This window comes from Colletotrichum graminicola, assembly GCF_000149035.1.
Source record: "Colletotrichum graminicola M1.001 genomic scaffold supercont1.8, whole genome shotgun sequence".
NCBI lineage: Eukaryota > Fungi > Ascomycota > Sordariomycetes > Glomerellales > Glomerellaceae > Colletotrichum > Colletotrichum graminicola.
The window spans coordinates 771,080-780,712 of record NW_007361012.1 but is presented as its reverse complement, the minus strand read 5'-3'; the positions used below and the strand labels follow the sequence as shown (position 1 = coordinate 780,712).

Sequence of the window (9,633 nt, the reverse complement as noted above, 5' to 3'; positions counted from 1 at the left end):
GCAGCAGCAGCAGCGGCATCATCACCACCACCACCACCACCACCACGACTTTCTCATGCCTGCGCTGCTCGCTCTGTTTCTCCCACTCGGGGCCGGCTCCTATTCGCTCGTCTACTTGACACCACCAAGCCCATCATCGTCTTTGCTCGGCGCTGGCTTCAAGCGGGATCGATCCCTTATGCTACTTGTTCCCCCTCCTCTTCCCCCGCTAGTCTACCTAAGTATCCGGCTCCTCAGCCCGGACTCGCAAGGCTCAGACGGATGGACGGACGGACGGACGGGGACTCCTGCAGAGAAGTCATGTGGGTGCCACAATGCTACTCCTGGTCTTGCCTTGCAAGGGAAGAAGGGAGCGACGAGATGCAGGCTGCTGGTCTTTGTGATGTAAGGCACGGCGGCACAGCAAGGTAGGTAGGCAAGTACCTAGGTAAGTAGGTAGGCAGCAGGTAGGCAATTGCCCAGGTAGCTACCGAGGTAGTAGCGTACGTACGTACCTACCTACCCCTAGCGTACATACCTGTACAAATACCCGTATGACCCAAGATTTTACACTACACCCCCCCCGGTACTTGGGTCGCATGGCTTTGCTGCAGCAGGGGGGGCGACATTGGATTACATATTGTGGTATAGGTATCCGTACGTAGCATGGAAACGCCAAACCGCAGGCCGGGGGCGCTGGTCAAACGCTAGTGGTCTGCGTAACTGTCGAGAGGCCATGGGGGAAAACCCCAGGCTGTCCCTGTGGCTCGGTAATACATAGACCGCCTCCTTCCTCCCTAGCAGAGCGTGAACTAAACCGGCTCCCCGCGCTGCCCGATGTTTATGCGGTGAGCGGCAGCACAACAAGTTGGCTTGGCTACCGTGCCTTCCATTGGGGGGACGTCCGCCGGCTTCCATGGCCGATCATCCTAAATCTTCTTCCTTCCTCTTCCGCTTGCCCTCGTTGTTGGGTTGAACGACGTCGAGGTGGGTGGCACGCGGATACCCTTCCTGTGCCACGCGGAGCTTATCAAGCACCCCTCCCAAGACATTGCATCAGAGCGCCGAGGAATAATAGCATCCAAGTCACAATGCCAGCCGATAGAGCCACATCGTCTCGTCCCTCCCATCGTCGCTTTCGTGAAGCGGTGTATTCAAAGACAAGGGCTGCCGAGCCGCTCTCCCCGCACGGCCATCGACAGCTGTTGCACCACAATCGGCCTGCAATCGTTAGAAACAAGATACCGTTGCCGTGGCGGGTGCCGTTTCCGCTGCCGCTGCCGCTGGCCGTCGATTCTCGGGCCATGTTGGCTGAATCCTCAACCGGCCGCCTCATGGCCCTGTCTCCCGCGCACCACCTGCCAAGTTAACACGGATATTGTACAGGCTGGTGGTCAGTCACTGGACTCGGTGTGTCGATAAAAACAACGAAAGACAGAGAGAGGGAGAGAGAGGGAGAGAGAGGGAGAGAGAGGGAGAGAGAGGGAGAGAGAGGGAGAGAGAGGGAGAGAGAGGGAGAGAGAGAGAGAGAGAGAGAGAGAGAGAGAGAGAGAGAGAGAGAGAGAGAGAGAGAGAGAGAGAGAGAGAGAGAGAGAGAGAGAGAGTGTGTGTGTGTGTGTATGTGTGTCCTCGTGTGAACATCCTATCTGCCTGCATCGGCCGTATGCCGTTGTGGGGATGCGCCCCTCAAACCACGCACAGCTCTATCGGCCGAGACAAGTTTCCGACTACCTACATGTGCCTCTAAGCAAAGTAGGAATCGCATGTGTTGTGACGTCTGAAAACGGCGACCCTCGGGGCTGAAGCTTGCTCAAGCCCTCTGCGTGTTCGTACCGAACGGCCCCGGTGTTCTGTTGGTTGTAGGTACACTACCTACAGAGTACCTACCCATGACATGACGGCTTCCGATTGGAATGGCAACGACAGACCTTTTGTCCACCCCCGAATGGGGCCCCCTTCCAGACGGTGTAGGGTCCGGTCTGTAGGGCGAACGGATACCCAAAGAAAGGGGGCTCAGGCAGGACGATGCAAGCCCAACCTCAAATTCCCATCAATCCTTCTAGTCATTCCCCTCCATCAAAGAGTCATATCGTGACATGTCGACATCTTACTTGCGTACACCTGGTCACTTGACCCTGTATCTTACTCCGCATGACGAGGGCTGTTGCGCTGGCAAACAGTCAGCCTGTTTGCTTGCCCTCCGTCTTGCTTGCACAACGACCATTGCCGTTACCCTGGCGTCCTTGCCCAAACAGGCGCTTTCGCGTCCTGGGTTGTAGCCCACTCAACCGAGATGCCGGCGCCTGGAGGAGGCTGAGTCTTTGCCGCCTGCTCAGCGACTGGTTGACGTTGTTCTGGCGTAGTGTACCTACCTACTGTACCCGTAGTCGTTGGCGGTCCCACGCAGCAGCATGGGGCTGCCAGAAATAACGCAGGTGTCACCTTGATCAACAGCGAATGTGGGTATTGGGGATGAACCAACAGACTGGGCGGCCTGCAACATGCAGTGGGTAAGGCCGCAGTGTTGGCCTTCTCCAGAGATGACCATCGTGGCGGACACGACAAATGAGGGTGGCCGGGGTCGCCATGAGCTGAAATGTCCTTCTTTTCTTTGGCAAACCTACGATCCCAGTCCGCCGGCCGTCATTTCTCTGACGAAATCCGGAGAGTGTACCGAGTACAAAGTACAGATAGCCCGATCATCACATATGACACAAATGACAGCGTGAGGCGCGAGGCCATTCAGCCGTCGTTTCGGGTACCTGCTGCGGTTCGCCTCACTGTCCTTATTGATCGCTTTCCCACATGCTTCCACGGGGGTACTAAGGCTTGTCGTGCCGGCCTGCCTGGCCAGCATTGTGTGAAAAAGGGCTCGGACTCAATTGTCGTGTCATAGCTGGTTATTGAGACTTCATGTGGGCGTCGCGGAAGACGGACTGTAGGTAGCATTTAGCAGGAGCGCGGTGTTTGCCAGCTCGCAACTTTCGAAATTGATAGTCCCATCCGACAAGGTCAAGGGGTTGAACGTCAACGCAAAGTTTGAGACGTGGGAGACGAAAGGTGTCGGCTGGCGTGGGTGATGTAGGTAGGCTTGGGCACGAGCTTGGGCACAACGGGCGGTTTCGAGCCAAGTGCCCTGTGTGTTCTGCTCTTGCCGTCCTAGCCTCCCTCCCTTCCCCCCGCCCGCCACCGGTGTCTTTTCATCGTCGAGCCCACAACCGAGGTCTACCCCAGTTTACAAAACATGAAGGAGATGGGTTGACGTGGGCCGGTCCCTGTCCAAAACCATGTGGCATGGTCATATCCACGTAATATGGCTCCGAAAAATATTCCTTGGTCAGCGAGTCTGGTGTGTCTCTGCCCAGCACGAAAGGTCGGTAACACCCTCCCTCGGTGAAGAGCCTCATGGGTTGGCCATACTGTCTGACAAAAAGGTCATACCTACATAATGCCCCGCAGTCGACGACGAGTGCACTGTCGGCTAGCGTTGGTTGGGTACATGCGTGCAAGCCATGTCAGCCAAAAAACCCTATTCCTCGAACCCAGCCCAGAAAAATAAAACAAGAACAAAAAAAACCAGAGTTTACCATCATTGGTCGCTGATGACAGGACGGAGGCATGCAGGAGTCGGTTGTCATTTAGGTACCTACTCCCTTCCCGAGCGTGGCCGGATAGCATCCGCGCGCTCTCGACGTTGGCCGGCTTGGTTGTAACCTGGTCATTCATGGTCATAGCTTTTTGTCTGCGACCGCCGACCGGCAACGTGCAATTTTCGAGTCTCATCGACCGCCGAAGAAGAAAAGAAAGCTGTACTCTGAGGCAAGAGAGTGCGTGCCCAAACCCCCAGTTGGCCCGCAAAACGAAATGGCGGTGATCCCTCCCCGGCTAATCACAATCAGGGAAATTGGCTTTCGTTTCTGGACCTGGGCAGGGGTACCCGGTATCTCATCCCTGCCATGCGTCCAAGCACCCCCATACCTACAACCGTTCCTCTGGGCCCTGATCGGGTGAGTGCCGGAACCGGTGCCGAAACGCCAGGTAGATTGTTCGCAGAGGGAACCAAAGCGGAAGTACCCTCATGTAGCCATTTGCTCCGGGGCAACTCGCGGATCAAGTCTTCCGTTGCCGCGACACTTGTCTGCCCACCGTCGAATGTCATCGAGGTCTCCAAAGCAGGCAAGCAAGCCCGAAAGCCAGCAGAGAAGCTTCGGGAGATGCATTCGAATCTTCTCCCGCCGCATCTGGCAGCTGGAGGGTCTCCGATGCCGAAAAGAAAAAACTGAAGCGCGACACTGCTGCATCTCGTCCTGTATCTCCGCAATAATCGGCTGTCGGTTCATGACGCACCTCGAAGCCTTGGTCATGGAGGCTTCGCGCCACGGAAGCAGGATCGTCATGTGTATACCGGTATGCATGTCATGCAGGCGAATTCCCAACTAGACCATACGAGTCCAGTAGGTATGCTATCTTGATAGTTTTCTGCCATGGCTCTGTCGTCAATGTGCTGGCCATGTGGCTAGAACTCTTGGGCGATGCTTTGCCTGAATGCAGCAGAAGCCAGATGGCTTAGGATACGGCACGGGTACATTGAGCTTTGTGTTCCCTTGGAGCCGCCTTTGCATGGTTTATCGCCATCATCAGCTCCGGCAGAGGTTGTTGTACCGCAGCCCCTTGTCGAAACCCGTAAGGCAGCCGATGCTTCCGGCAGGCCCCGTGGTCCGCGGATGACAATCTAGCAGGCGACCGATCGCCTGCAGCTCAAGCCTCCGCCGTCCATCATGTTCCCAATCGTATGATCCAACGTCTTGTTGTTTGGTTGTTCATTCGCGCCTTATCGTTGTTGCTGTCGCTGCCATGTTTGTACCAACTCATGAATACCTACCTACCAACGCGCTAAGTGCAAGCCGGTCCGAGCGGCCAGGGGTGCTGATACAAAGGGATACTCCTCCTCGTCCAGATGCAATGTTCTCTAGACCCGGATGGCCGGATCTGGGCAGCAGAAAGTCTCCTAGCCCTTCGCCACGCGGCGCTTGGCGACCCATTGAAGGGGAGCAGCCGAATGGCTGGGGATGTTGCTCCAACCTCTTCCCCTAGTCTAAACTCGTCTAGCCACTTCCGCGCGTGGTGAGTACCTAGGTATCCAGAAAAGGGGAAGTACGCTTCCGATGGGACGACCGGGTTTGAAATTGTAAACCACATGACCTGTCAACGTCAGGAACGGGGCTCGTTAGACAAGGCCAACCAGGGTATGTCCCTGCTTCGAGGGTTGATCATTGAACCTTCACTGCCCCATAGTCGGTTTCAGAAATATTTTCGGGCTTGCCGGGGAGAGGGCCCTGATGACTCCCACTCATGTCCTCATCCTCCGATGCTTCGAATTCTTCTGCGGGTTCTGTCGAGCTTCTCTGCCACTTCCCGAACGAGATGGCGGTGGGTTCCGGATAGGCGCCGCACCAAACGTAAACTAGTTACACAACAGGGGTTGGATAGCGTGGTGGCCTCTTTGAGAGTGGTGAAGGAGACAACGATTGTTTACCGGTATCTATCCGTACACTACCTACGTGTTTGTATCGTGGCCACGAAGTCCACAAGTCGGCTGTCGCTACCGCATACCCGATAGTTCCACAAGGCTACCAGAAAGAATGACGGCACAGAATGACCGTCACTTAGGCACGGGCTGCTTGTCTCGTTCGTGCACAGCATGATACGCCCCGGGCGCTGGGCATCAACGTGACGACGATTTCTTTCAACCTTGGACAGTGGCCCCCGCGCACGCGGTGTTTTTGATGACGAGGCGACGATGGCAATATTAACGATCAGCGGCCCGACACACTGGAATGCACCCCCCCATCTCCTCATGGTAACATCTCGTGCTGGTCCTGAATTCTGGGTTGATGGGTACGGGAAGGCCTGGGATCCCAGACTGAGTGGGGGATAGGAGCAGGGGGGTGCTCCCAACAGCTGGGTCGATGCGAAGAGCAATTTCAGGGTCAAACATGCTCGTCATTTGCGACCAAATTTCCATCACGGGGAGGAACGACAGCTTGCCGGACGAATCAAAAGGCTGCGTTTTCTGATGGCGATCAACCCGGGTACGCAGCAGATGCGAGACGACGGTCAGTGGGCTCGAGAAGGAGGCGAGAAGCGGTAGCGGAGCTCATACTTTTGTTGCGACAGCCTACAACAAGAATTAGATAAAAGCCCCACGGTATGGTGGACCATCCGTCTGGTCCCGAGTGGCTGGAAATTGCGGCTGCGTTTTGCCCATGTGCGAATCGACGTAATCATCAGAAGCCGTGCGTACTGTGCGGCGAGGCGGGCGAGCGGGCGGTTGCTGCAAGCGTCCGTACCATGTAGTGCATGCTCCCATCCGGGGAGCGTTTCTCCTGGGCTCTGACTCGGGATATGGTACTTTGGTGTCTTTGTCGTCGCAGTGTGTGTGTGGCCGAGTTGGCCTGTCGGACTGGCTGCCTTTTTGTCATTCCTGATATCTCAGTTGTCGTCGATCCAGAATGCCTGTCTCAGCTGTACCGATTGCCAATCGAATCTGCGCAGCGATAAGAGAGGAGGTGCAGGCCGAGTACTTATTATTGGCCAAGAGCAGGACGACGGCTAGAGCAGATATCATATCAGTCTGCACGGCTCTTTAGCCAGTCGTACGTGGCCGGGTTACAGATGGGATGGCCTTAGTGGGCAAGAGGATTGGCGACGAGGAAAAAATAAGAAGAAAAAAGGAAGCATTGGTTCAAGGGGAGGAGATTGGCGGTGGATGCCATGAACGAGAAATGATGGGTGGCTGACGGATGCTGGGAATCGCTGCATTGCTTTTTCCCAGTCTGGTCGCTCCTAACTTCCTCTTCCTCGTGGTCGACAACTTCCTTTTTGCAATCCTCCACAGAACCCACCCCAGTCGAGCTTTCCGTTCTTCGTTGGCTAGCACGCCGTGTCTGCAGTTGAGGATTTGCTGCTCCCACCTGAGCTGCAGTTGTCGATCCAATATGCATCTTCATGGATTGCGCAGCCCAAGTGCAATCGGTGAGAAAACGACTGAGGCAAGGAGAGAGGATGTGCCCAAAACACTATGGTGATTCAGTGTACGCACGTAAATTCCTCGATCGATCTCCCTGTACTTTTCCACCTGGAAGTTTCTTATTCCGGACAGAGAACCTTGGGGCGGGTGAAGACGCAAACAACGGAACATGCCATTTACTGGGTACCTACCTAGGTACCTTATCGAGGTAGGTAGGTAGTCTGACCATAAACGCAACTGAATCGCCATTTTGTCGGGTGCAGATGTGCCTCACGCCTGCGGAAGTAGAAAAAGGAATGAGCAAACAAACTGGCAATGTCGCCGGAAGCAAGGCTGGGAAGCCGCGCCCATGCCTAGTACGTATAGGTACTAGATAAGTACCTAGGTAGGTAGTATACCTCACTGAGGACATGGGGTAAACGGGGTTCAAGGAAGGAAGGCAAGCACGTAATTAGATGATGTACGAATACACCGTGAAAACAATATGTACTTATTAGTAGATATTGGGTACCCGGATTCGTAAGTTCCTGCGTAGGTAGTCCTTACTTGGACAAGATGTCTGCCTGCCTGCCTGCCTTGTCTGTATTCGCTGCCAACGTTCCTTCCGTTTGGTGGTTTGAGCCCTTGGAAAGCGGATTCGATTCAAATTCGACATAGCTGATCCTGGCAGTCGTCCCATTCACCTACACTACTTACTCTGAGCAACAACCTCTTACTCTTCCTGATCAAAATTGCTCGGCAAATATCAGTGAACTGATACTTGCTCCTGTGAGATCAGTTCAAGACCCTGCACCTGTCATGTCAAGAACAGAATTATTCGCGCTTAATCATATGATCAGTCCTTCCTTTTTGTGGCTGCATCACCTGCCCGTCGCCCCATACCGCCCTCCAACCATCGCCCAGATGCTTGGCCTCTATCTACTTGCAGCGCCTGCGCTTGACCCGGTGTGATGATGCTTGGTCCTGTGCATCGAGAGCCATCAACCGACCCTGTCTGTTATCGTTCCCATCTCTCCTCGTCATGTCTCGGCTGCTGGCTAACCAATCTCTATGTCGACATACGGTGTGTCTAGATCCACCGAACCATTCACGGCATCAAAACGGCCGACCGAGTAGCATCTGATGTGCTGATCCCGCACTCTCAATGGACAAGCTAAGCGGTTCGTCTCTTAACTCGGCCATATGCCATGCACCTCATCCGTGGAGCGAAGTTGCAATATCCCTGTACTTGCTCTCAGCGACCGCCAATAGACATGACGAGTATGGTTGTCTAACCATCACTGTGACTCTCCTTCGCGACCCGTCTGCTGGCAACTGTCACACCACCTCTAGCTTACACCGCCGAGACCCTGTCACCCGGCGGTATGCTTCATGTCCATCAGCGCCGAGTTAAATGTACGAGAACGACGGTAGGGGAACGGCTCGCAGTCAAATGGAGGTGACCTGCAAGATCCCTCAGACCCTGGACTGGTATCCACCAGACGCTTTCCTCGATGAACAACGTCACCCAAGATGTGCACCCTTTCGCACGAAACCACGTCGTTCCACTCCTTGACCGAATGCCTCAACACGTCTTCATGTTGCTTTTAAAGACGCACACGCCTGCATTTTTTTCGTCGCCTGCTTATGCATCAGCCCGATTCGGGGCTTGGCAAACGCTCTACCACAGTTCTGCCAGCATGCCGTTGATTGATCCATCAATGGCTATTCTTTTGTTGCACAGGTTTAGACACATGATCCCGACTCGGGGGGGCATGGGCGACGTTACGCGCCAGTATTCCGCAGATTCTTGCAAACGCTTTGATGCCTCTGCTTCTATACAGCCATCTTCCGCCAAAACTGGCCCTCGCCGTCTGCCAGCCTTGCCTTGCTCTATCGCCTAGCCTCTTACTCCTCTGTTAGCGTTAGGATGACACATTGATTGACCCCCGGCTCAGTGTCGCACATTCCATGCACGCTGAACTGCCATGTGCTCTCAAGACAAGGCGTGTTATAGATACCATGTCTGCTTCTCGCGCCTACGATGAGCCGGCGGATCTACACGGACCACGATATAGTCTCCAATCCACGGACAGTGACACAAGTCAACATAGAAAGAAGTTGGCTGCATTGCACCAGGCTGCGGCAAACTGATACTCGTGTGTTTTTGTCTCCAAACCTACTACACAACAAACTGGGGCTATTGCCTACATTCTCCGCTTCTCAATGGCCCTAGCCCTGGAGCCCTCGCGCCCCGGGGCACCTGGAGGAAATCTGCTATCCATATTCCTGAGAAACGCCAATCGCCTCAACGACCAGAGCTCAACCTGTTCACACTCGTTTGAGGATCCCCTGTGGCACAATTGGCTAGCGCGTCAGACTGTTAATCTGGAGGTTCGTGGTTCGAGCCCACGCGGGGGAGAGAATGTGGTTAAAATCCACGGTACAGAGTGAAGCAAGACACTTTTGGTGCTTGTCCTGATTCATTGGCTAGCTTCAGTGTTCATTTTTGGGGGGATGGGATAGATAGATACTCTCACTCGTCTATGAGCGAGCGAGGATGACCAAGAGGCATAAATAAATATGGATAGATATTCTCGCCCATTCTCGGTTCTGGCAATCGACCCGCCGGCCCCCTAGCACCA

The 9,633-nt window shown here is 54.7% G+C and overlaps 1 non-coding gene across 1 annotated transcript; it reads left to right on the top strand.

Moving 5' to 3' along the window:
- The first annotated feature begins 9,336 nt into the window (after positions 1–9,336).
- On the top strand, positions 9,337–9,410 carry GLRG_13086. Its single transcript has one exon. It is a non-coding gene; the product is annotated as a tRNA-Asn (tRNA).
- The last annotated feature ends 223 nt before the right edge of the window (positions 9,411–9,633 follow it).